This window comes from Nicotiana tabacum, chromosome 13 (genome assembly GCF_000715075.1).
Source record: "Nicotiana tabacum cultivar K326 chromosome 13, ASM71507v2, whole genome shotgun sequence".
In the NCBI taxonomy this organism is placed as follows: domain Eukaryota; kingdom Viridiplantae; phylum Streptophyta; class Magnoliopsida; order Solanales; family Solanaceae; genus Nicotiana; species Nicotiana tabacum.
The window spans coordinates 38,371,503-38,382,209 of NC_134092.1; positions in this window are offsets into that span (position 1 = coordinate 38,371,503).

Below are 10,707 nucleotides of genomic sequence, written 5' to 3' on the forward strand. Positions count from 1 at the left end.
AAACCCTAACCAAGAGTCACAACTACCCTCTACTTCCTCTCTAACCCAGTCGAGTACATGTTCTCATCGGAGTCGCAAAACTTTGACTCCCAACAAATTTGTGGTTGTGACCTCTACTTCTGACTCGCCGAAAAAAATGGATGAAGAAGATACTGTTGAGGAAGAAGAAAATCAGGAAATTTATAGTTTGCCAGTGGAAGAAAGTTCTGAGATACAGCAAGGCGTGGGTCATAATAATGATGAATCAACAAGAACTACCCTAGGGGTTGATTTGAACGTCGCCGATTCTACAGGTAATGCTCTTCTTATGTCTTCTGAGTTCACTTTGGGATTGCAAGAACAAGAGGCCATAGACAATATGTTGTCAATCGTTGTTGAGGGTTGTGTATATAGTGGTTATGAAAGTGTGTCTGAAACGAATGGGTCTCAGGGGGAAGGTGACTGTCTACTAAAAGAAGGAAGGGAACCGGTGCCTGTTGAAAATCTGGCACCAGACAGTACTACTGGGGAACCTACTGAGGGACCTGATCCCTTCACATAAGAGGAGCCCTATGCTCCTACTTGGTGTGAAACTCCCTATTCTTCTAAAGAACACCAGGTAAGTACTGATCCCACTCCTTCTCCTCACTTCTATGCTGAGCCATTGGCCATTGTTGATCCCGAGATGAGATCTCTGTCTGAGGAGGAGAATGATGGTAGTGAAAAAGACTATGATAATGTGGCTATTGCAAGCTTTATTAGTGCTAGGAATAGCACTGCAGCTCCCAAACCACCCACTCCTAAAAGACCTACTACTAGGGTGAAACAGAAGGAGGTTCTTGAGTCAGCTCTAAAGAAAAGCAAGAAAGAAAAGAAGAGGAGAAGGTTAGTGAAGGGTGGAAAGTTAGTACATGAAGAGGTGGTGCCTGCAGCTCTTGTTGTGGACATTGATGATGAGGTGGATGAGGAACCCAGTCCCTTAATCCGTAAATCCTCGAAGAAACCTGTAGTTCAAAATTCTGGAGAAAAAGTGGCTGAGGGGTCTGGTAAGAACGTGTCTGAGAAGGTGTCTGGGAAACCTGTTGAGAAAAGAAACAGTGTAAAGAAATTTGTGAAGAGGAAGGATAGTGCAAGTAAGGGACCTGGTTCCTTGAAAAAGGTCAAGGTCAGTGTGACCAAGGATGTTGGAAGGGAAAATCTGAGGAAACCGAAGGTGCTTTGGGGCAAAACTTTTGCCCTTGATATTCTGGACATGGCTGGCATGCGCCAATTGGTGGAGATCTGTGAATTCCAATAGTGGACACACATGTTCGCAAGTGACAGTCCCAGAGTTTGTGAGGAAGAAGTGCGCAGTTTCAATGCTGACTTCTTCACAGATAAGGATGATCATATTTGCATGATGGTGAATAGGGTCGATTTTGTGACGGACTCTGTTGTGCTGGGATCTATTCTGGGTGTTCCTACTGAGGGGTTGTCTTCTACACAAGGCTCTTGTTCTTCAAACTTTAGAAATGCTATTGTGAAGGATAAGGCAGTTCAGCAAGGGGAACGGTTACACAAAAAGGCCCTCCTTTCAGTGTACCAATTATTGTTTGAGTTAGTGAACAAGGTCATGCTCCCTCGTGTTGAGAGAAGGTCAATTACATCTCGAGCAGACCTGGTTCTCATGGAAGCACTAGATGGCTACACAACTATCAACCTGCCTAGCATCATGATAGAACACATGCAGAAGGTGGCAGAGTTCAAGGATGGTAATCATGGGCTGCCTTACGGGTTCCACCTCACTAAGGTTTTTGAATTCTTCAAAGTCCCTTTGGGAACAACTAAAGTGGGTACTTGTAATCAAACCTTTTCCAAGACCACCCTCGAGGAATGTGAGTGCATTGATAAGGTTGGAGGGGTTGGCAGCACTTCTACTATCTCCCAGTTGATCAACGCCCAAAACAGTGCCACTGATGAGATAAGGAAGTTGAAGGCAAGGAATGCCATTCTTGAGGGTCAGCTAAGTCAGCTTCAGGAGGCACCTGGTTCCAGCAGCTCTCACAGCACAGAGGTTGCCCGTTTGACCAAAGAGAATGCCGACCTTAGGAAACAGGTTGAGGACCTGAAGGAGAAACTACTCAATGAGCAAATGTCAGCTAATGCTCGAATGGACATCCTTCTTAACACCCTTGCCTCTTCATCTAAGCCTTTCCCTTTCAGTGCTCCTTAGAGTCATTCCCTTCCCAGTGTCAAGTTCAAGTTCAAGTTGTTTTTGTTTCCTGTGTTTGGATAGTTTGATGACTAGTACCCTTTTGTTATTTTCATTTTGTGGTGATTGTGTATCAGTGGAACTACTCCCTGTTTATTTCCTAAATTAATAAATCTCTCGTCCTTTTGTTGTGCATACGTTGTTCTTCTGCTCTATTTTTAGTCATGATTGTGTGCACACGTGTGGCATGAGTTAACCAAGCTAGACTTCTTCTTGCTTATTGCTTGCTACTGATCTTTTTATGATGCCAAAAGGGGGAAAATAATTGAGGAGGAACAAGATAGAGAACAGAGATGGGGAACAGATTCAGGGGGAATACAGTTCACTCTGGTTCTTAGGGGGAACTTGAATTATAAGTTTGTCATCATCAAAAGGGGGGAAATTGATAGGTTACATGTGTATCCCTATTACGTTTTGATGATCTAATAAACTTACTGTCAAGAACTGGATAAGGAAATTGATACACATCCTCAAGAACTTAAAGATCAACAAGTCTCTAGTTGGGGACACAGTTCAACTCTTGAGAGTCAAAGGAACATCAAAGGGAACATCAAAGGGAACAAATAGCTACCAGTTCCCGAGGTGACTGTACAAGTCAACAAGTCTCCAATTGGGGACACAATTCAACTCTTCCAAGTTAAAGGAACAGCAGAGGGAATAGGCCGCTACCAGTTCCCTTACTGACAGTACCAGTCAACTCCCCACAACTATAAAGTGACTGCAATTGTTCCTCTGCACACAGCAATAGTGTAAACAGTGAAGGAGTCAACTTTATGGGGAATGCCTTTGTACCAAACATGCTTACATCATTAAAGTGAGGTCACATATGCTATATTAACATGAAGGGAAGGCAAAACAACATAGGCATACTTCAGAATCTATCAAGATCTCTCTCAAGTGTATTGCCAACCTGCAAATGACCTTCAAGGCCTCAAGAACAAAGAAAAACATAACGAAGGACCAGTTTCCATCATTGAGTCATCACATGTCCTTAGTTGTGTTGCACCTTTGTTAAAGTTCTTTACTTGTAATTTTAACTTAGCTTAGTTAGAAGCATTGTGTGGGAAGCCTTTGTAAACCATAAACTTCAGTGTTTATGTCATGGCTAGAGTTAGTCATGTGTTGAAGTCTTTGTAATAGGTATATTGCAAAGTGGCTTGTAATAGGTGTATTACAAGTTAGTAAGGGATTGAGTCTTTGTAATAGAGTTATTACAAAGTGTCTTGTAATAGAGTTGTTACAAGTTAGTGAGGGATTAAGAGGTTAATTCCTAGGTTACATAGGTTGTAATTTGAAAGTTCTTCAGTAGTGAAGTTGAAATCCTACAAGGGTAGGTCGTGGTTTTTTATCCCGTTGAGCTGGGAATTTTCCACGTAAAATTCCTCTTATCATTTACCTACTTCAGTGTGCGTGGTTTCTGTGCGAAATTATATCTGTGGGAACTAATAGAATACCTGGTTCTCTATAGAGTTCGGTGGACCCTTATATTCTATCAACAAGGTTCACAGGCACCAGCCGGTCGTGGTAGAGGCAGAAGTGGAGTATCTAGCTCGAGCGGTCCTCAGAACCGCGTTTATGCATTAGAGGATTGACAAGATCAGGAGTCGTCACCTGATATTGTTACAGGTATATTATTAGTCTCCTCATATGATGTATATGCATTGATTGATCCAGGTTCCACCTTATCATATGTCACTCCATTGGTTGTTAGCAAGTTTGGGATAGAACCTGAGTTAATTAAACCTTTTGAGGTGTCTACACATGTTGGGGATCCAGTAATAGCTAGATGGGTATATAGAGATTGTAGAGTAGTAGTTCTTAGTCGTTCTACAGTAGCAGACCTAATTGAGCTAGATATGGTAGAATTTGATGTTATAATGGGTACGGATTGGTTGGCTTCTTGTTATACTAACATTGATTGTAGATCAAAGATAGTTCGGTTCCAGTTTCCAGCGGAGCCAATTCTTGAGTGGAAAGGTAATACTGCATCGCCAAGAGGTAGGTTTATTTCCTATCTCAAGGCAAGGAAGATGATCAGAAAGGGCTATATTGATCATTTAGTTTGGGTACAGGATGTGAAAGCAGAGTCACCGACCCTTCAATCTATCCCGGTGGTTAATGAGTTTCCTGATGTTTTCTCGATGAGCTTCCAAGCCTTCCGCTATAGAGGGAGATTGAGTTTGTTATTGATACATTACCAGATACTTAGCTGATATCTATTCCTCCTTATAGAATAGCACCTGCAGAGCTGAGAGAGTTGAAAGAACAACTGAGGGATTTTCTTGAAAAAGGCTTTATCAAACCTAGTACATCACCGTGTGGAGCACATGTGTTATTTGTGAGAAAGAAAGATGATTCCTTGCGGATGTATATTGATTACAGACAGTTGAATAAGGCGACGATCAAGAATAAGTACCCGCTCCGGGGATTGATGATTTATTTGATCAGTTGTAGGGTGCCAGGTGTTTCTTGAAGATAGAATTGAGGTCAGGGTACCATTAGGTAAGGGTTAAAGAGAAAGATATTCCAAAGACAGCATTCAGGACCAGATACGTGCACTTTGAGTTTCGTGTTATGTCGTTCGGATTGACCAATGCCCTAGCAGTATTCATGGACTTGATGAACCGTGTGTTCAGACCCTTTCTAGATCTGTTCGTCATCGTATTTATAGATGATATTTTTGTTTATTCTCGTTCAGAGGCTGAGCATGCAAATCATTTACGTACTGTGCTCACAGTTCTATAAGAAAGGAAATTGTACACAAAATTCTCCAAATGTGAATTATGTATCTTTCCTTGGACATATTATTTCAGGTGAGGGTATCTGGGTTGATACACAAAAGATAGAGGCAGTGAAGACTTGGCCTAGACCCACGACACCAACGAAGGTTCGTAGCTTCCTGGGTTTGGCAGGTTATTACAGGAGATTTGTAGAGGGTTTTTATTCACTTTCAGCACCATTGACAAAGTTGAACCAGAAGGCAACTAAGTTTCAGTGGACTGATGCTTGTGAGCGGAGTTTTCAGACATTGAAGGACAGATTGAATTTAGCACCGGTTCTGACACTTCCAGAAGGGACCGATGGTTATGCTATCTATTATGACGCTTCGGGCATTGGATTGGGTTATTGATGCAGCATGTTAAGGTTGTTGCTTACGCTTCTATACAACTAAGAAACCATTAGAAGAATTACCCGACCCGCGATTTAGAGTTAGCCGCGGTGATTCATGCACTAAAGATGTGGAGGCACTATTTGTATGGCATTTATGTTGATATCTATACAGATCATAAGAGCCTTCAATATATCTTCAAGCAAAAGGAATTGAATTTACGCCAAAGGAGATGGTTGGAGCTACTGAAAGACTATGACGTTGATATTTTATACCATTTGGGGAAGGCGAATGTAGTAGCCGACGCCCTCAGCCATAGATCTATGGGTAGCCTATCATATTTACAGCCAGCGAAGTGTGGGATAGCCCATGAGATTCATCAGCTAGCTAGTCTTGGAGTTCGATTATTGGACTCAGGTGATACCGGAGTTACTAATCAGGACACGACAACATCCTCTCTAGTAACTGAAGTGAAGGATTGCAAGTATGAAGATCATGTGCTAGCTCACTACAGAGATACAACCCCTCAAAAAGAGAAGACACCATTTGAGATTACAGGAGATGGAGTCATCAAATATCGAGGTCGATTATGTGTTCCTAATGTGGCAGGGTTGCGCCAGCAGGTTATGGGAGAAGCTCACTATTCTCGGTATTCTATTCATCCAGGAGCGACGAAGATGTATCATGATATCATGGAAATATATAGATGGGATGGAATGAAGAATGATATAGCCGAGTTTGTTGCTCAGTGCCTTAATTGACAGCAGGTTAAGATTGAACATCAGAAACCCGGTGGATTATTGTAGGCTATAGAGATTCCGACTTGGAAATGGGAAGTGATTAATATGGATTTCATCATAGGCTTACCTCGTACCCAGCGTAAGTTTGATTCTATATGGGTTATTGTTGATAGACTTACAAAATCAGCCCCTTTTCTGTCTGTCAGGACTACGTATTCAGCAGAGGATTATGCAAGGCTTTACATTAAGGAGATAATACGATTTCATGATGTCCCTATATCTATTATCTCAGATAGAGGTGCTCAGTTTACAACTAATTTCTAGAGGTCCGTACAAAAAGGATTGGGGACTCAAGTAAGTCTAAGTACAACATTTCATCCCAAACATATGGTCAGGCGGAGCGTACTATTCAGACACTGGAGGATATGCTACGGGCTTGTGTGATGGACTTTAGGGGTTGCTGGGATGATCATCTTCCACTTATTGAATTCGCATATAATAATAGCTATCATTCAAGCATCCAGATAGATCCATATGAAGCACTTTATGGACGGAAGTGTAGGTCACATATCGGATGGTTCGATGTTGGGGAAACTAAGTTAGTAGGACCAGAGTTGGTACAACAGGCAGTTGAGAAGATTAAGCTTATACGGGAAAGGCTATTTGTAGCTCAGAGTCGTCAGAAGTCCTATGCAGATAATCGACGACGAGACTTGGAGTTTAAGGTAGATGACTGGGTATTCCTAAAGGTATCACCTATGAAAGGCGTTATGAGATTCGGTAAGAAAGGAAAGCTTAGCCCTCGGTACATTGGACCTTATAAGATTATACGCAGAGTAGGATAGGTAGCATATGAGTTAGACTTGACTTCCAACTTGGAGTCGGTACATCTAGTTTTTCATGTGTCTATGCTCTACAAGTGTATTCGAGATCCTTCTAGAGTCGTTCTAGTTGACGATGTTCAGGTCACAAAGCAGCTATCATATGAGGAAGCTCCCATTGCTATACTAGATAGACAAGTTCGGAGATTGAGAACTAAGGACGTAGCTTTAGTTAAAGTACTTTGGAGGAACAAGAATGTGGAGGAGATGACTTGGGAAGCTGAAGAAGACATGAAGTCTAGGTATCCTCACTTGTTTCTGCTTCTGGAGAAGGATCGGACTAAGATATCACAGCCTTTAGGTACGTATATGGTACTTGATTCTTATGTTAGTTATTCTCATTGGTCATGTGAGGCCATTGGTGTTACTAATGATTGTGGCCATGTGTGTTTTTGTGTTTTTGGGTTTTCTGTCTGACAAGTTGGTAGTAGTACCGTTATAGAGGAGACTCTGCCAAAACTTTCTATAGATCTCTGGGAGTTTAACATTCGAGGACGAATGTTTCTAAGAGAGGGAAAATTGTTACACCATGTGCGTCCCAAGGTGATGTATAATAAATATGAAACTTGTTAGTCATGATTTAAATGCGTTTAAAGTCATAATATGTCTATATATGATGTTTGGATAGAAAATATAAAGTTTGAGAAAAATCTGATTTAAGTTGCGGAAAAATCGACTAAGGATTTGCCTTGTAATATAGCTTTTTAAGAAATAAATTTCGTGTACTATATGAGGTCTTTTTGGGACATATTATATACCAAATTGAAGGTCTTGGAATGTAGTTTCCAACTTTCTTAACCATTCATTCATATGACATCCGGATAAAAAGATATAAGCATCGGAAAATGGGCCAATGAGAGGGCGTCAAGCTAGCACCTCTTTGACTTTTCAAAAGTTGATATATAGGTCTTAACTCGTCTTTATCTTCATTTTTACATAGAACCCGACCAGAGAATACCATAAAACCTATCCTTGATCTCTCTAATAGTGTTTCAAAGAATACTAACATCCGGGTACGAATTCGAGAAGTGATAACATCAGAACGATCCCTACGACGTAAGTATCATTAGACTGCCTCTATTTTTTCTTTGTAGTTCGAGTTTTGTAAGGTTATTCATAGTTAAGAAATGTCTAATTTCTGTATTTAAGTGTTTAAATATCAAGTAAGTTTGATAAATTAGTTTCCTAATATTTAGAACTCACGGGACGGTGATCAAAAGCCGTAAGTTCGATTTATTTCAATTTTAGTGGACTGTTTTGTAGTCCACTCGTGTTGGCCTATTGTTCTACTGATTTATGGAGTTTGGAAGTATGTAGGGCATGGAGAAACTCCACATGTGGTAGGGTAGTAGGCTGGTCGCTCGTCGTTGCAATTTCAGGCTAATTGATAACTTATTGATTGGGTATGTTATGGTATATTTGGGAGTTTTGTTGTATTGAAGGTCCCGAATTGTAGTTGGATTATTTTTGAGTTGCTGATTATATTGTGTTTGTATCTCACCTATAGTAGGCTTGAGGGAGCAATGAAATCAGGGGAAATACTGCCCGTTTTATTTTAGAATCGAGTTATCATTTGAGATACGTGATATACCACCGCCATCTAAGTTTTACACGTATTTCTTTGTTATAGGGTTGGCGTGCTAGTTGTCATAAGATTGTTATTGAGTTGCATTGATGACTTGATGTATGTTAAGGCTATCCATTCTTTCCTTTTGGCATGATCCATATGATACAAAATGCTGAATTTTCATAAATGACTCTATTCATAGAAGTACTAGGGGTTCCTATGTTCTGGATTCCCCATATGTCCTACTTTCATATTGTTTGTTCATGGGTCTCATGACATTCCGAGAGATATTATTGACTTACTTCATTATGCATTGCATCCATTTATACATGTATACTAACCCATGACTAGATGGCGTTATATACGTGTATAGTATATGTATATAGGGTATGGGGAAAGGTTATGGCGTTATATATGCACCACCACCTGATCAGCTGGTATACATTTATGATTTCGCCCACAGAGGCTGAGATGATATGTTAGGATTCTCTCATAGGCTTGATGATGTTATGTACACATATACCTATGCATGATATGACATTTATGCGCATATGCATGACATTAAGAATGTTTCATGATTCACAGATCTATTCAGACTTACATGTTGAGTCCTTTACTCCATGTTTCTTTCATGTCTGTTATATATTAATTTTTATGCTTTACATACTCGGTACATTATTTGTACTGACGTCTCTATTGCCTGGGGGCCTGCGTTTCATGTCCGTAGGTTCAGGTAGACAGGCTGACAGTCCCCCATCTTAGGATCCTTGCTCAGCGAGAGTTGGTGTGCTCCCGTCCTCTATACAGTTGTACACTATGTTAGAGGTCTCTAGACAGTCATGTATAGTTGGATAGTATGTGGCCTTGTCGGATCGCCCTATCATATTATATATATATGTGTGTGTGTGTGTGTGTGTGTGTGTGTGTGTGTGTGTGTGTGTGTGTGTTTTGGGCATATTTTCCCACGTATGTTGTTCATATGAATCAGTAGTTTATTTCCAGACGTTAGGCATGACCTACACTTATTTTATGTTTGTATCTTAGACATATGCTTATGAGTATTCGATAGGTAGCACTCGGGCACTCGTCACAGCCCATCGGTTTGGGTCATGACAAAAGTGGTATCAGAGCAGTTCCATCCTAGGGTTGTCTACAGACCGTGTCTAGTAGAGTCTTGTTTATGAGTGTGTTGTGTAGTCTAGGTATACAACAAAGCTCTATAGTTCAAAGATGTCAAATTACCGATTGACCGAGTATCTCCGATATAAGTTTACTACAGAAATTTCAAAGGGAAACCTACTTATCCAGATGCAATTAATCCTTGCTTGTAAATCACATACTCGTCTGTGCACTCTTTTGTATTATAGCCATTCCCCATTCATGTGGGGGATTGTTGGAATTGGAAGTTGGTGAATGAGAAATGAAGGGAAGAAATATGAAGGAAAAGTGAGTTGTTCCCTTATGCTTTGGAAAGAGCAATTATCCGTCATTGGTAGTGGAAAGAAAGAGAATGTGCTTATATTAAAAATGCATTTCTCTTGGTGTTAAATGGGTTGGAAAGAAGGTAAGCATCGTGCCGTCACCGTCGTCGCTCACTCGGCTCGGCTTCGGTTTTGGTTTTGGCTTCGGATTCTAATTCAGATTTGGTCAAAGATCGATTGAAATTATTTAATTAATTATTAAAAGTCAACCCGAAATAATCCAGGACCCGCATGCGACGCGACCCGGTTTGTTTCCTTTTTCGAATAATTTTAAATTCTTTTCCTGAAATATTTTAAACGTTTCTGCCTGTTTCAACAACCATGGCCGTTTCTGAAAGGTTGCAGATTTTCAGAAACAGTGGCAAAAAATGGCTATAAATACGCCTTGATCCCAAAATTTTTCCTTACGCAATTTTCTCAACTTCTTCTCCTTTTTCTACATAAATAAATTTCAGTGTGATTTACAACCATTAAGTGGTTCGCAGTTCACCAGCGTTTTAGGTACCGATACTCTGGTGAGTTAAATCGTTCTATCCTGGGAGGATAATATTCCATCACCTCGAGTACTTGAAGGAAATAATTTTTTTAAGGACACACTGTGCATTTAGTGGGCTCGATTTTGTTCCAAAATATATTTTCAAATTCTATTTCTGATTATTTTTATTTCTGCTTTACTTCTGTTTTTCCTGTTTCTGTTTA